This window comes from Pongo pygmaeus, chromosome X, assembly GCF_028885625.2.
Source record: "Pongo pygmaeus isolate AG05252 chromosome X, NHGRI_mPonPyg2-v2.0_pri, whole genome shotgun sequence".
Classification (NCBI taxonomy): domain Eukaryota; kingdom Metazoa; phylum Chordata; class Mammalia; order Primates; family Hominidae; genus Pongo; species Pongo pygmaeus.
In genome coordinates this window covers 58,257,895-58,273,832 of record NC_072396.2, presented here as the reverse complement: position 1 = coordinate 58,273,832, position 15,938 = coordinate 58,257,895, and the positions used below count along the sequence as shown (strand labels likewise).

The 15,938-nt window shown below is 40.8% G+C and overlaps 1 pseudogene; it reads left to right on the top strand.

The window, feature by feature from the left end:
* The first annotated feature begins 1,705 nt into the window (after window positions 1-1,705).
* Window positions 1,706-4,897, top strand: LOC129024921 (NACHT, LRR and PYD domains-containing protein 2-like; annotated as a pseudogene).
* The last annotated feature ends 11,041 nt before the right edge of the window (window positions 4,898-15,938 follow it).

Sequence of the window (15,938 nt, the reverse complement as noted above, 5' to 3'; positions counted from 1 at the left end):
ACTAACAATTTATTTTCTTGCACAGTTGGAAAAAGACAGTTTGAATAGGAAAGTTACTTCTAATGGCACTTAAAAACTTCTAAAAGAAATCTTGAGAGAAAAAAAATTACATTCAAGGCATAAGTAAAAGGATATTTGAAAGTATTTAAAAATATTTTCAAGACTTTCTTTTTATTGCCTCCAACTGCTCCTTCTTCTTCTATCCTTGTGATCTGAACTCATTCCTTTCTGCTTGCTCCTTTGGCTCCCATATATATCTTAGGCAGATTTTTTTTTTTCCTTTTGGAATTTCACAATGCACACATTTTCTTCTTTTAGAAAGAAACTCTAAAAGAATTTGGAATAAGTAAACAAATGAAAAAACTATAGAATGAGAATAACACTACTGAGATTAAAAAAATGCAGATCCAACAAATTGTTTCTAAACCAGAGGTAATGAATGGAATTGATGATTTATTGACCATTTATCAGACAATACCCTTTAAATGCCCTGCACTCCTTTGGAGATGTAAATCTTTTAATGTATTTGAAATGCTAACATCCGGGGAATTAGCTAAGCCACATTCCATCTGAAATAAGATCTGAAACAAGTTAAAATATGTCACATGCTCAAAAGGCCTGCTTTGGATTTCCTGCAGGATTAAAAATAACGACAACAACAACAGCAACGACAAAAGGGTAGATCACTTGAGGTCAGGAGTTTGAGACCAGCCTGGCCAACATGGTGAAACCCCATCTCTATTAAAAATATAAAAATTAGCCGGGCATGGTGGCACACGCCTGTAATCCCAGCTACTGGGGAGGCTGAGGCAGGAAAATCGCTTGAACCCAGGAGGTAGAGGTTACAGTGAGCTGAGATTGTGCTACTGAACTCCAGCCTGGGCAACAGAGTGAGACTCTGTATAAAAAATAAAAATAAAAATAAAAACTAAATTATTTGTAATCCAATCTATGTAAAGTGTCAGGTGTTAACTTTTTGTCCATTGTCACTGCCATGTGTACTTGCTGAGCTATTCTTTATTTTTTATTGCAATTATGTTATCTGTTAATTTATAAAGGCCAGGCATGGTGGCACACGCCTGTAGTCCCAGCACTTTGGGATGCTGAGGCGGGCAGATCACTTCAAGTCAGGAGTTTGAGACCAGCCTGGCCAGCGTGGTGAAACCCCATCTCTACTAAAAATACAAAAATTAGCCAGGCATAGTGGCGGGTGCCCGTGGTCCCAGCTGCTCGGGAGGCTGCAGCAGGAGAATTGCTTGGACCTGGGAGGAGGAGGTTACAGTGAGCAGAGATCACACCACTGCACTCCAGCCTGGACAGCGGAGTGAAACTGTCTCAAAAACAAATAAGTAAATAAGGATAAAATGAGATGAGGTCTCGCTCTGTTGCCCAGATGGGAGTGCAGTGGCACAATCAAGGCTCACTGAAGCTTCAACCTCCCAGGCTCAAGTGATCTTCTCGTCTCAGCCTCTTGGGTGGCTGGGACTGTGGTCGCGCACCACCACCCTCTGCTAACTTATTTTTTGTGGAGATAGAGGTCTCACTATGTTGCCCAGGCTGGGAATTTGTTCTTGAAGAAGCAAGGTAGATGATGAGAGTATCCTTGTTTATGGCTCAGAGGGGACTGGATTGAGACAGGAGTGCGGACTTACCATCCCTTTCCATTCCTCCCTTAATTCTCATCAGAGTTCCCATGTGGGACGAGATGGTGTCTTCTGCGCAGCTGGACTTCAACCTGCAGGCTCTTCTGGGACAGCTCAGCTAGGATGAGTTGAGCAAGTTCAAGTCTCTGATCAGGATCGTCTCCCTGGGAAATGAGCTACAAAAGATCCCCCAGACATAGGTAGACAAGGCTGATGGGAAGCAACTGGCAGAAATCATCACCAGCCATTGCCACAGCTACTGGATGGAGATAGAGACCATCCAGGTCTTTGAAAAGATGCACCGAGCGGATCTGTCTGAGAAAGTAAAGGATGAACTCAGAGAAGCCACTTTGAAATCAAGCCTGTATCATAAGGGAAAACATGGAAAGAAGAGCCAAAACCTACAGACCTGAAAGAAATGCTGGGGCGTTTTGAAGCAGAAGCACTAGAGTTTATAGAAACAGAGGAAGATGTCACCAGCCTAAGAGAAGCTAAAGAAGTCTTGAAAGGAGAAAAGCCAGGTAAAGAGGATAGGTACAGGAGTATATTGAAGACGAAGTTCCGGCAAACGTGGAAAACCTGGCCTGGAGACAGCAAAGTGGTCCATATTATGGCTCAGAGATACAAGATGCTGATCCCGTTCAGCAACCCCAGGGTGCTTCCCGGGCCCTGCCCACACACGGTGGTGCTGCATGGTCCTGCGGGCCTTGGGAAAACCACGCTGGCCAAGAAATTAATGCTGGACTGGGCAGAAGACAACCTCAGCCAGAAATTTAGATAGGTTTCTACCTCACCTGCAAGGAGCTCATCTGCCTGGGCCCGTGCAGTTTTGCAGAGCTGGTCTTCAGCAACTGGCCTGAATTGCAGGATGACCTTCCAAACATCCTAGCCCAAGCACAGAAAATCCTGTTCGTGGTCGACGGCTTTGATGAGCTGGGAGCCCCACCTGGGCACTGATCTAGGACATCTGCGGGGACTGGGAGAAGCAGAAGCCGGTGCCGGTCTTCTTGGGGAGGTTGCTGAAGAGGAAGATGTTACCCAAGGCCGCCCTGCTGGTCACCACGTGGCCTGGGGGCCCTGAGAGACCTCTGGCTCTTGGTGGAGCAGCCGATCTACATAAGGGTGGAGGGGTTCCTGGAGGAGGACAGGAGGGCATATTTCCTGAGACACTTTGGAGACGAGGACCAAGCCATGCGTGCCTTTGAGCTGATGAGAAGATACGCGGCCCTGTTCCAGCCTGTCTCAGCGCCCATGGTGTGCTGGATCAAGTGCACGAGTCTGAAGCTGCAGAGGTTAGAAGGGGAAGGACCCGCCCCACCCGCACGGGGCTGTTCCTGCACTTCCTTTGCGGCCGGTTCCCGCAGGGCGCACAGCTCTGGGGCGTGCTGTGGGCGCTGAGCCTCCTGGCGGCGCAGGGCCTGTGGGCGCAAATGTCAGTGTTCGGTGGAGAGGACTTGGCGAGGCTCGGGGTGCAGGAGTCCGACATCCACCCGTCCCTGGACAGAGACATCCTCCACCAGGACAGAGTCTCTACAGGCTGCTACTCCTCCATCCACCTCAGCTTCCAGCAGTTTTTCACTGTGCTGTTCCACCCCCTGGAGAAGGAGGAGGAGGAGGAGGAGAAGGACGGCCACGCCTGGGACAATGGAGACGTGCAGAAGCTGCTTTCCAGAGAAGAAAGACTCAAGATCCCCGACCTGATCTAAGCAGGACACTTCTTATTCGGCTTCACCAACGAGAAGAGAGCCAAGGAGTTGGAGACCACTTTGGGCTGCCTGATGTCACCGGAGCTCAAACAGGAATTACTGTGATGAGACATAAATTGTGAAAAGGTTGGACACTCAACAATGACGAACCTGAAGGAGCTCTTGTGCTGTCTGTACGAGTCTCAGGAGGAGGAGCTGGTGAAGGGAGCGATGGCTCCGTTCAAAGAAATATCCCTGCACTTAAATGCAGTAGACATTATGCTGTTTTCATTCTGCCTCAAGCATTGTCGAAACTTGCAGAAAATGCCACTGCAGGTAGTAAAGGCAAAGCTCCCGGAGAATGTCACTGTGTCTGAATCAGATGCTGAAGTTGAGAGATCCCAGGATGATCAACACATGCTTCCTTTATGGACCGACCTTTGTTCCATATTTGGCTCAAATAAGGATCTGATAATTCTAGAAATCAATAATAGCTTTCTTAGTGCCACATTAGTAAGGATCCTGTGTGAACAAATAGCTTCTGACACCTGTCGTCTCCGGAGAGTGATGTTCAAAAACATTTAACCAGCTGATGCTTATTGGAACCTCTGCCTAGCTCTTTGAGGTCACAAGACTGTAACATATCTGACCCTTCAAGGCAATGACCAGAATGATATGCTTCCTGCATTGTGTGAGGTCTTGAAACACTCAAAATGTAACCTGCAATATCTCGGGTTGGTGTCTTTTTCCACCACCACTTAGCAATGGGCTGATCTCTCCTTGGCCCTTGAAGTCAGCCAGTCCCTGACATGTGTAAACCTCTCCCACAATGAGCTCTTGGATGAGGGTGCCAAGTTGCTGTACACAACTTTGAGACACCCAAAATGCTTCCTGCAAAGGTTGTTGTTGGAAAACTGTCACTTTACAGAAGCCAATTGCAAGATCTTTGCTGCTGTTTTGGTTGTCAGCCGGGAGCTGACACACCTGTGCTTGGCCAAGAACCCCCCCCCCGGGGATAAAGGGGTGACGTTTCTGTGTAAGGGTTTGAGTTACCCCCAGTGTAAACTACAGACCCTGGTGCTGTGGGACTGCGACATAACTAGCAATGGGTGCTGTTATCTCGCAGAGCTTCTCCAAGAAAAATCAAGCGTAATGTGCTTGGATCTGGGACTGAATCACATAGGAGTTACTGGAGTGAAGCTCCTATGTGAGGCTTTGAAGAAACCACTGTGTAACTTGAGATGTCTATGGTTGTTGGGCTGTTCCATCCCTCCATTCAGTTGTGAGGACCTCTGCTCTGTGCTCAGCTGCAACCACAGCCTTGTCTCTCTGGACCTGAGCCAGAATCCCTTGGGGTCTAGTGGAGTGAGGATGTTGTTTGAAACCTTGACACATCTAAATTGCACCCTCCAGACACTCAGGTTGAAAATAGATGACTTTAATGATGAACTCGATAAGCTGCTGGAAGAAATAGAAGAAAACAACCCACAACTGCCTGTTGATAACTGAGAAACATGATCCCTGGTGGGGGGAAAAAAAAGGTTTTCTTCTCATTACTTCATTATCTGAATCTCCCCAAAGTCATTCATTCTCAATGAAGTCATGGATTTTCCAGATGTTGGTGAACCGCCTGTGACTCTTCCCCTCCCCCACCCCCACTTCTCGGGGATAATGAGTTGATTGCTGGGCTAGATGTTTTAGCCATGGTTCTGCCTCTGTTTTACATAGAATGTGAGCATGTCCTTAACCTTGCTATGTATGAAATATACGTATCACGGGTATATTGAGAGAAATAAAAGTGAAAGCATTCACAAAAAAAAAAAAAAAAAAAAAGCAACTCCATCTTTTGGCTAGAATTCCATACTTTCATTGCCAACACCCAGAGTCCATTTCTGGTCAGAAAACCAATCTCACTTGTATAATTTTTTGACCTTTTGGGATACTCATTTGTTATTGATTATTTTCCCTTCCATTGATCCTTTTTGATTTCCTGTCTTTTTTCATCTATGGGGCATATGGAGAGTTTGGACCTTCATACTTGGGTGCTCACTGAGAAGCATAGGTGCTAGAAAAGATGACCAGATGGAAATGTGAGTTGTAATCCACTTAGAGCTGGTGAAACTTCCCTTTTTTGAGCTATCTTATCAGTGGTTCTGAATCTTGTGAAGGCCGCTTTGCACTTCTTTGGAATGTGAAAGGAAAATAAATTTTGAAACCCCAAACTCACTAAGCCAAAGGGAAACATCAAGCAGGGAACTGGGTCATGCAAACATGCCTCCAACTTTTGTTCCTAGATGAGATGGATACAAAGATGAAAAGGTACATACCTCCTTCACATTTTGCCCACAAGGAAATTTTTTTGTGAGCCCCAAGATCTTTAGCCTAAAGCATTTCTGATAAAGTTCACCATGGCAATATAAATTGGTAGCTTATCTTCACAGGTATGGAGGACATAGGACAGAACTAAAAGTCATCCCTCTACCCACCTAAGACAAACACATATCTTATTATTTTTCTCTGTTCTATTATCTATGTTATCTTATGTAAAAAGGCAGATTCACTGAGCCAGACAAATACATAAATGACTATTTTCTCCTCCTACCCTCTCACATGAAAATTATGTATTTCTCAATATTCCATCCTTTCTCCTTTAAATTTGAAGCCCTCATAATCATCTTGGAAGAAAGGCATACACCAGTGTCCCAGGCATACATACTTAACTTTGGGAAATAAACCTCTTTGAGGTTTATTTCTTTGATTGACATCTGGTAACCACAGAGGGATCCTGAGTGAAGGTTGCCAAGTCCTGCAGCAGCTTTCCTATTGAGGCAGGAGAATAGGGGCTGGGGACAGGGAACCTAAGGACTTCCTGGAACTAAATCAAACAGAAAAACCCCGACTTTCTAAGACCAAGTAAATAACTTTGTAGCTCTACTTCAGCTATGGCAGGAAACAACCGCTTCATTTGCATAGGGTGTACATCGAGTATATAAGTTTATAAGCTCACTTCATCCTCTTAATTTGTATAGGGTGTACACCAAGTAAATAACTTTGAGACTTCACTGCAGCCTCTTCATTTACATAGGGTGTATACCAAGTAAAAAATGGGAAACCTCTAGAGGATATTTAAGCCCCAGAAAATTCCATAATTGGGTCCTTGAGTCACTTGCTCAGGCCACTCCCACCCTGTAAAGTGTTCTTTGGTTTTCAATAAATCTCTGCTTTTATTTCATCATTTTTTCCAAGCTTTCTTTGTACATTTTGTCCAATTCTTTGTTCAAAACACCAAGAATGTGGACACTCCCCACCGGTAACATATTTTGGTGAGCCAGCCAGGCAGTAAGCCCAAAGTTTGGTGTTTATTTTTCTCCTTTTTCTTTCTCCTCCATACAGGGGAATCTCTGTCTCTCTTTTCCTTTCCAACTCAGGACCCTTGGTGGGCAGCACCTAAACACGGAGGAGGTAACTGCAGGTTTCTGGCCAGGGCCATGCTCCTGTGTTGCCTGAAGGCCAAGGAGTGAATGGAGAAATTGCTCTGCCCAGAAAGGGGAAGGACTCTTTTCTATCTTTTCTGTTTGTGGTTCCTGATCTCTACATGTGGCACAGCTCTTCGGGGTGAACCTGCATGTATTTCAGGTCATTTAAATCTTCGCTTGTTATGCTAAATTCTTCCCTTCCTCTACTTGACTGGCTAAGTGTTGCAGGAAGTCAGGGACCCCAAACGGAAGGACTGGCTGGAGTCATGGCAGGGGAACATAAATTGTGAAGATTTCATCTTCATATGGACATTTATCAGTTCCCAAATAATACTTTTATAATTTCTTATGCCTGTCTTTATTTTAATCTCTTAATCCTGTTATCTTCATAAGCTGAGGATGTATGTCACCTCAGGATGACTGTAAAATGTGTGTTTGAACAATATGAAATCAGTGCACCTTGAAAAAGAACAGAATAACAGTGATTTTTATGGAACAAGGGAAGACAACCATAAGGTCTGACTGCTTGCAGGGTGGGGCAAAAAGAGCCATATTTTTCTTCTTGCAGAGAGCCTATAAACGAATGTGCAAGTAGGAAAGATATCACTAAATTCTTTTCCTAGCAAGGAATATTAATATTAATACCCTGGGAAAGGAATGCATTCCTGGGGGGAGGTCTATAAACAGCTGCTCTGGGAATGTCTGTCTTGTGCAATTGAGATAAGGACTGAGATACACCCTGGTCTGCTGCAGAACCTTTAGGATTACTATGGTGGGGAAAAACTCTGCCCTGGTAAATTTGTGGTCAGACCGGTTCTCTGATCTTGAACCCTGTTTTCTGTTGTTTTAGATGTTTATCAAGACAATACATGCACTGCTGAACATAGACCCTTATCAGTGGTTCTGCTTTTGCCCTTTGCCCTGTGATCTTTGTTGGACACTTATCAGTGGTTCTGCTTTTGACCTTTATCCTGTTCCCTCAGAAGCATGTGATCTTTGTTAAACCCTTATTAGTGGTTCTTCTTTCTGCCCTTTGAAGCATGTGATCTTTGTACCTACTCCCTGTTCTTACACGCCCTCCCCTTTTAAACCCTTAATTAAAACTTGCTGGTCTGAGACTCAGGTGGGTATCACGGTCCTATCAATGTGTGATATCACCCCTGGCAGCCCAGCTGTAAAACTCCTCTCTTGTACTGTCTCTCTTTATTTCTCTGCTGACCAACACTTATGGAAAATAGAAAGAACCTATGTTGAAATATTGGGAGCAGGTTCCTCCAATATCTAAGAAAAAAAAGAAACCCACTCAGCCTCCAGTTCCTATCATTACAGTTCATGGCTATCACTGTAGTCAAATGGGATGCATGGGATGTCATGGCCTTATCAAATTATAAGGATGCTAAAAGTCAGGGATGATACCCAGGAACCAAAGGAAAGCACATAGAAAGTCATTGCCTCTGAAGGGAAAACAAAAAAGTGGTACCAGTGCCCACATAAGGTCAGAGATTCCTGACACTTTAATACTGGACCCCAAAAGGGGATGCCCCTGGGGGATCCAACTCCAGACCTTCACCTCTCCAAAGGGATGCCCTAGGTAGAGGTTCTGAGGTCCAGTACTAAGCCCTTTCTAAAATTTTCTCTCACAGATCACAATGGCAACTTTGGTGATGCTGTTTGGCACCAAAACTGTTTGGATTCTGGAGTTTGCTGTTGAATGGAAAAGTGGGATGAAGTTGCATGTATCTAGACTTTTGTGCTGCTCTTCTAAGCAAAGGACTGGCCCCAGTGTTCTTTGGAGTCTGAGGGAGGTTTGGCCTTTAAGATTAAAACTGCCATGGAAACTGCTTTACCCAAAACTTTGGTTCACAGCCTTCATTAGATTATCTATTGGGGCAAACAAAGTAAAAGCAGTGAGGTTGTATTACTATCTCGTGGCTAGAGTTACGAGGTAAAAGCTGTTAGATCTTCATTTGTGTGTGTGTATACATGTCTAGATGTGTTTATTTGTATGTATACTTATTTTTATATATTGTGTCTACCAAATTGGTATATAAGTGAAAGAGCACTCGTAAATGAAATAAGTCTAAGCAATTTTCAAGTTCATGTGACTTAAGTATAACTTTACTAAATGAGCTGGTTTCAAAATTATTGGTAAAATTAAAATAGAAATGCCTTCAGAATTGGCAGCATAAATTTTTTTCTGGATTTTATATTGGCCTCTGCCAGATATTTTGAGGTGTTAGGGTTTAGCATAGAAGGTTATAAAACTCTAAATCTAGCCAAAACAAAAAGATCTTGATTTGCATGCCTTCATTTTTTTTTTTTTTGACAAATGAGAGTAATTTAATGTTTTTAGCTAAATCTTCTGAGTTATTGGCAAAAATGCCTATGTATTTAACTTTGAGGCTCTTCGGTTTAGGTGAGCATCTGATGTTCTTTGGCTATTAATAACATGGTTAACAAGAAAATAACTTTAAGTGATAGTGTCTAATATCTCAGTTTACAGAAGCAATCTAGATAAACTTAAAAATAAAATAATTGAGTACAGTGAATGGGATAAAAGTGTTAGGTAAACTTTTTCTGTAAATTAAAATCTTAAAATTATTTTTGATGCTCATTTAATATCTGCATCATTTCCAATTAAGAAAGGGCTCTGATATGAGGAACAATGTTTCTAAAATTGTAAAATTGCTCTTATCTATAAATGCTTATATCTAATAGTTCAGGATTTCTTCCTTTTTAGGGTTTCACTAAAGTTATAGGTTACTAATGATAAGAATTCTAGTTAACACGTAATTCTGTATACAAAATGTGCCATAAAGTGTTGTGTTATTAGTGAGAAAAAGAATATTTTTTCTAATTCAGAAATTATCTAAAAGTTAGTTCAAATTACAGATTTGAAAAGGTTATTTATGAAACAATGTAGTATGGAACCAGTAAGTAAGCGAGAAAGATGTGGAAAAACTTTAGATAATAAAATATTCTTTAAAATCTGATAGAGTTGGAGAAATTTGGCTAATTAACATTTTCATAGTTAAAGCTTTTGGTCTTGATTAAAGTCAAATAAAAAATATTGTAAGGAAATGTATCAGCAGTTTTTTAATATAGTTAAGCATAAAGCCAGATATAGTGTGGAGTCAAATTTCACATATGTGCTTGCATTCTTTCACACTATGTTCACTTTTTTTGTTGTTGTTTTGTTTTGTTTTTGAGATGGAGTCTTGCTCTGTCACCCAAGCTGGAGTGCAGTGGCGCGATCTCCGCTCACTGCAAGCTCCGCCTCCCAGGTTCGTGCCATTCTCCTGACTCAGCTTCCCCAGCAGCTGGGACTACAGGTGCATGCTGCCATGTCTGACTAATTTTTTTGTATTTTTAGTAGAGACGGGGTTTCACCATGTTAGCCAGGATGGTCTCGATCTCCTGACCTCGTGATCCACCTGCCTCAGCCTCCCAAAGTGCTGGGATTACAGGTGTGAGCCAACGTGCCCAGCCTATGTTCACTGTTTTGCACAGATAATGCTGACACCAGAGTACTTATTGTTCACATGCCTAGAGTGAATTTCTTGATTTCACAGGATGTATGGTGATATTGGTCGACTTAAGAATATTGAATTGTGTATCAGGAATAAAATATTCATTATATGGGTTTGGGGGGCCCTGGGTAACAGTATAAGCCCCAGGGTAGATTGAGTAAAAAAAAAAATTAGGATTGGTTTCCTGTTTATTTGTTTTTGCTTCTGATTTTTATTCACTTGCTCCTTATTCTCCTCTGGGTTTTGCTTGTGTATCCATATATATAAAACAATGGGTTTTTTGTTTTGTTTTGTTTTTTGTTTTGTTTTTTGTTTCTGGTGGAAGGCTTCTGTTTGGTTCTGTGAACAGTTATTTTCTTTCTTATGCATTTCTAGCAAGTCATCATTTTTTCCATTTTTCTGGAATTCCTAGGCTACCTTTGTCATGCCTGCTGGAATTGATGGAGCACATCAGCTTTTTAACCTTAAAGTTACTCTTTGGATAATACGCTCCCTGATACTTTAAGTGTATTGAGTATACTTTCACAAAGAGAATTTGAGTCATATATCTTTCTCTGTGCCTAATTTCTCCAACATTTTAGAACTATTTGTGAATGTTCTTAATAAATGGCAATGTGTTTGTTTGCATAGTGTCAAGCAGGATCATTAGGGCTGCTCAAGGAAGGAGAACCCAGAAACCTGACATGCTGGCAAAGAGGTAAGAATTTCTTACCAGTTGGACTTCTGGCCTCCTCTCTCTCTGTGCAAACTGGTTGAATGAACGGTAAAAATTACTGTTTATCTCCTCTGTAAAGTTTTGATTAATGTGAAAAGAAATTCTGAGGCTAGTCTTAAGCTCTAGCAAATTTGGTATATCTTGTGCTATAAATTTGTCTTTCTGTGTTGTTCTGCCATGAAGAGGAGTACCTTAGGAGAGAATATGGTCTTAGGACCCCATAAGCTCACTGCTCAATATGACCCAGCAGGCTAGTCAGTAACAAACTTTGCTGCAGGTCACTGAAACAAAAATAACTGGATGAGGTCTCCATCTTGCTTTATGTCCCTGGGAGCTTGACCTTGCAACCATGTGGCAGTAATTTCTCTTAGTCTCTGCCATCCAGAAGAAGAATTTTGGGGTTCATGTCATGGCTCTAAAAATTTTCTTGAGTATTTGGAAGCCTTTACCAGCTTATAATGAACTATTCTAGGTTCCTTCTCTGAGGGGCAGTGGAGAATGCCCAATGTTGCAGATCAGCAGCTGGGGCTTTGCCATTTTATAGTGGTGGCCGAGGTTCAATCCTGGCTTGGGGAATGAGTCCTTTCTGGTTTGATATTTGTGTGACCTTTACCATTTGTTTGTTCTCTTCCCCTCCATGAACTATCTTGAAATTGTCTTTCTCTGAGCACCTTGGACAGTACCTTAGGTAACATTCAAAAGACAGAAGTATTGACCACTTAGTGTGGCTAAAGTTGGGTAATAAGAGACTTAAAAGAGCTTTTTTTTTCTTTTCTTTTTTTTTTTTTTAGAGTGCTATGGCTAAAATCAGCTTAATTAAAAGTGGATATCCGAGCTACATACAGGTATATTTAAAAAGGTTTTTTCTCTTCTTGGATCTTGTTTTTCTGGAAAATTTTTTTCTCAGTCAACTGAATTACTTTCTTCCATTTTGTCTTGTCACTCCTAAAGCACATATTTGAGGCCATAAGATAACTTCTGGTAGCCTGGGACTCCTTGAGAAAAACAGATGAGGTGCCATAAGACCTCATTTTGGAAAAACCTCTGTTTTCTCTGTTTTCCTCATGAAACTCTAGTAATTAGAAGTGGATAGACCCCTCTCAAAATCTAAGGCTCTGTCCTGTTTTGCATTGTGTTATCAGATGATCTTGAGTTTGTCGGGGAGTATCCGAAATTACTTCTCATTATGAGAGAGATTTGGTGTGTAATAATTAGATAGGAAATACACTTTTGAGGATGGCTAATGGCAGTTATCTGTGTGACACTCAGCTCTTTGCACATTTGGATTAGAGAAGCATGCCCTTGACTACCTAGAAGTTATGGAAATTTCTCCAATCCCCTCTGAGAGATAAGACTCCCAGGGGAGATGGCTGATTCCCTCTTTTTGTGATCCAGTATCTGGTATAAAAATGGGACCCTTAATTTTGGGGATCTGTATTTTACTTCCAGCTGTGCCTTCTTATTAAACCCTTGAAACTACATGTTTTCCTAGCCCTGTTTTCTGAAGGGCTCTACCCTGAGGCCAGTAATCCAATTAAAAAACAGGCAAATGAAAAATCTTACAACTATTAGATCTTCTGTCTCTGTAGTTATAGATGTGTTACGTGTGTAATGTTTATATAAAAGAGATCTAATTAATTGGCTTAAAGAAAAATAAGCATATTTGATCTAAATCAAATATTTTGAAAGAAAAATAAAAGCTGTAATGACTTTTAGTTCACATGGCTTTAGTAATCTTTGGGAATTAAAAACAGCTTTAAAACTTATTGGTAAAATAAAGACATTTGATCTAAATTAGGCTGGTCGAATATTAAGTTTGCTAAATGCTTTAAGGTCATAAACTGCTTCTTTGGGCTTTTAAAAATTGTTTGACTTGCCTGCTTTACAGCTACATAAGGACTGGAGACATGTGAACTTGGCCATGCCCCTAGCTATAATGGAAATAGTCAGAACTTATAGGCACCTAGTACATATTTAGAATGACTTACTAGGTTTTTCACCAAAATTAAAAGATAATGAAAGATTTTTCTTTGCCTTTTGAATAAACTACCAAAAATTTAAAAAAGCAGGGTTGGGGGGAAGATAAGAGACAGATTGTTTGGAAAACTAAATCTTCTCTCTATCAATTAGTAAAGGTTTTGACCTTTTAAAATTTTTGAGTCATCATTTTGGCTAAATGAATGACTTATTGTAATATGAAATTCAATTTCATAATATCAAGTGTTTTAAACCTTTAACATATTTGATAGTCTTCCCAAAATCAAATTTCAGCTTCAAAATTGTCTTCTCTGACCTCTAACTTTGAGATGCTACAGAGGTCCCCTGAGCATGAAAAAAGAGTTAAACAAGATTATTTGACACGTTTAGTTATGTGGAAACATTGTTAAAATAAAAAATAATGTTTAATCTTCCTCAGGTTATATTTTTGTGAATGATATTAATATTGAATACCAAGAAAATACTTTGCCAGATTTTCAATTAAATCAACTGATACTGAAATTTTTGGTTATATAATTTGAATAAACTCCATGGTCTAAGTCAAATTACTTATGCTAACTCATTAGTTATCAGTGCTATGTACCTAAATTGGAGAAAACACTAGTATTCAAGAGGACATAGTCCAATGTTATGGGGAACAGTTCTCATGGGGAACCAGGATGGCCTCCTTGTCTTTTCTGAGTCTTAAAAGCTTTTGTTATTAAAGGTAATGCATTCCATGACTCACTATGGAAAAGATAAAATGATCCAAATTAAATATATTTTGGTGTGCGTACTGATAAATTGCTAAAATAGTTTATAATCAATGTTTAGCTTGTCAAATCCATATTCCTGGGTAGACGATCAAAGCTCTGGGTACATTTGACTACCTGATGGGCCATTTGAGCATTTCAATTTCATTTTCACTGCATGTTTTCTGGTTGTATAAAAGCTTTCTCATGCAACAGCTTTTATACACAAGTGAGAACCTGACCAAAAAGGGAGAAATTTTTTAAACAAAATTATGAGAGGCCGTCTTTTTGGACTGAGCTCATGTGCTAGGCCCCAACAGACCAAACCAAACTGAAGTAGAGTCACTCATGCTAAGACATTAAGGAAACACATAGATCCCAGAACAGACCAGGATTTTTCTCCTGCAAATCTCTATAAGAAACATTCCTGACAGCATAGGTATCCACCCCCTGAAGTTCCCCTTAAATATTTTAAACAAATTCTTTTCCTGTCACCTAGAGACCATCAAGCTTCAGATGATCATGTGATGAGGGTTACAGCCAGTTCCAAGTAAAGATATCACCCCTGGTTATCAAGAAGCTACCCTGTCTTCACTAGAAAGAGCAGGACAAGAGTTCCATGATCCCCAATATGTAAGGACTATGCTCCAAGCCAGCATAGTCTGCATGAAGCAGTTCCAGAAGAAAGACCATTGGTCCCTCTTCCTCCCATAATTGTAGGCATCATGTCTTTCCAGAGGGAAGAAGAGGCAGGAGATTAGGGTCTCGAAGCAGGGAACCTAAGGACTTCCTAGAACAAAATCAAATGGAGAATCCCCAACTTTATAAGACCAAGTATAAAACTTTGTAACTCTACTTCAGATATGAAAGGAAACATCCTCTTCATTTGCACAGGATGTGCACCAAGTAAATAACTTTGTAACCTTATTTCATCCTTGTCATTTGCATAGGGTGTACACAAAGTTAATAATTTTGTAAATTCACTTCAGCCTCTTCATTTACATAGGGAGTGCACCAAATAACCAGTGAGAAACTTTTAGAGGATATTTAAACCCCCCAAAATTCCATAACTGGACCCTTGTGGCACTTGTTCAGGCTCACTCCCACTCTGTGGAGAGTGCTTTCATTTTCAATAAATCGCTGCTTTTTTTGCCTCATTCTTTCCTTGCTTTGTTTGTGTGTTTTGTTTAATTCTTTGTTCAAAACAGCAAGAAGCTGAACGTCTTCCATCAGTAACACTATCGGTGCTTGGTACTGGCTTTGGGCTCTTTATAGTTCAAAATGATAAAACAATTTGCTGAGGTCTGGGACCTCCTTTCTCCAAAGATCCCTGAACTTTCAAAATTTTTTAGTTGGGGGACTGAGGTTTAATTTGCTGCTAAAAAAATTTCTGTTTTCCTGAGAGTTTCTGCTTGCTTCTGTTGATGAAAATAGTTAAACTCTGTAAAATATTTCAAGAGATTATTTCTGAACCATATATGAGTGACCACGGCCCTCAGAGGTCCTGGAAACATGTGCCTAATGTGGTCAAGTACATTTAAAAAATATTTTGGTTTAGTCCAGAAATGTGGGACACCTTGAAATGGAAGGAGGAGTGCTTCCAGGTTATAGGTAGATTTTAAAGTTTTCTGGCTGACAACTGTTTGAGTTTATCCAAACACTTGGGACCAACAGAAAAAAAAATTTCTGGGTTGTTATAAGTGATTGTGGAGACCACAGTTTTATCATGCAGATAAAGCATCTAGGTAGCATTTTAAAAAGGAGCTGAAAAGGAGACAGAGTGAGAAGTTAATATTCCCCTGAAGTCTAGCAATCTCTGGCCAAATTTTTCTCTAAAGTTATGACATTAAGTTGTCCCTCTGAAGTCAAGCTGCTTTTCTCTGACATCCAGCCATAGTCTCTGATGTCCAGCTGCTTCTCATTTCTCTGCTGGCTGACCCTGAGGTTTTTATGACAGAAAATGGGAGGTGAGGTGGGCCATGGGTGGTTTTGGAAAAGGCAACATTCAAGCAGAAAAACAGGGATGTTAAGTTCTCACTTAGGCCCTGGTTTCAGGCTATTCAGCTGAAAGCTTCTTAAACTAATAAGGACCTTCAGCAAAGTCTCAAGATACAAAATCAATATGCAAAAATTACAAGCATTACAACAGGAGGCTCTGCC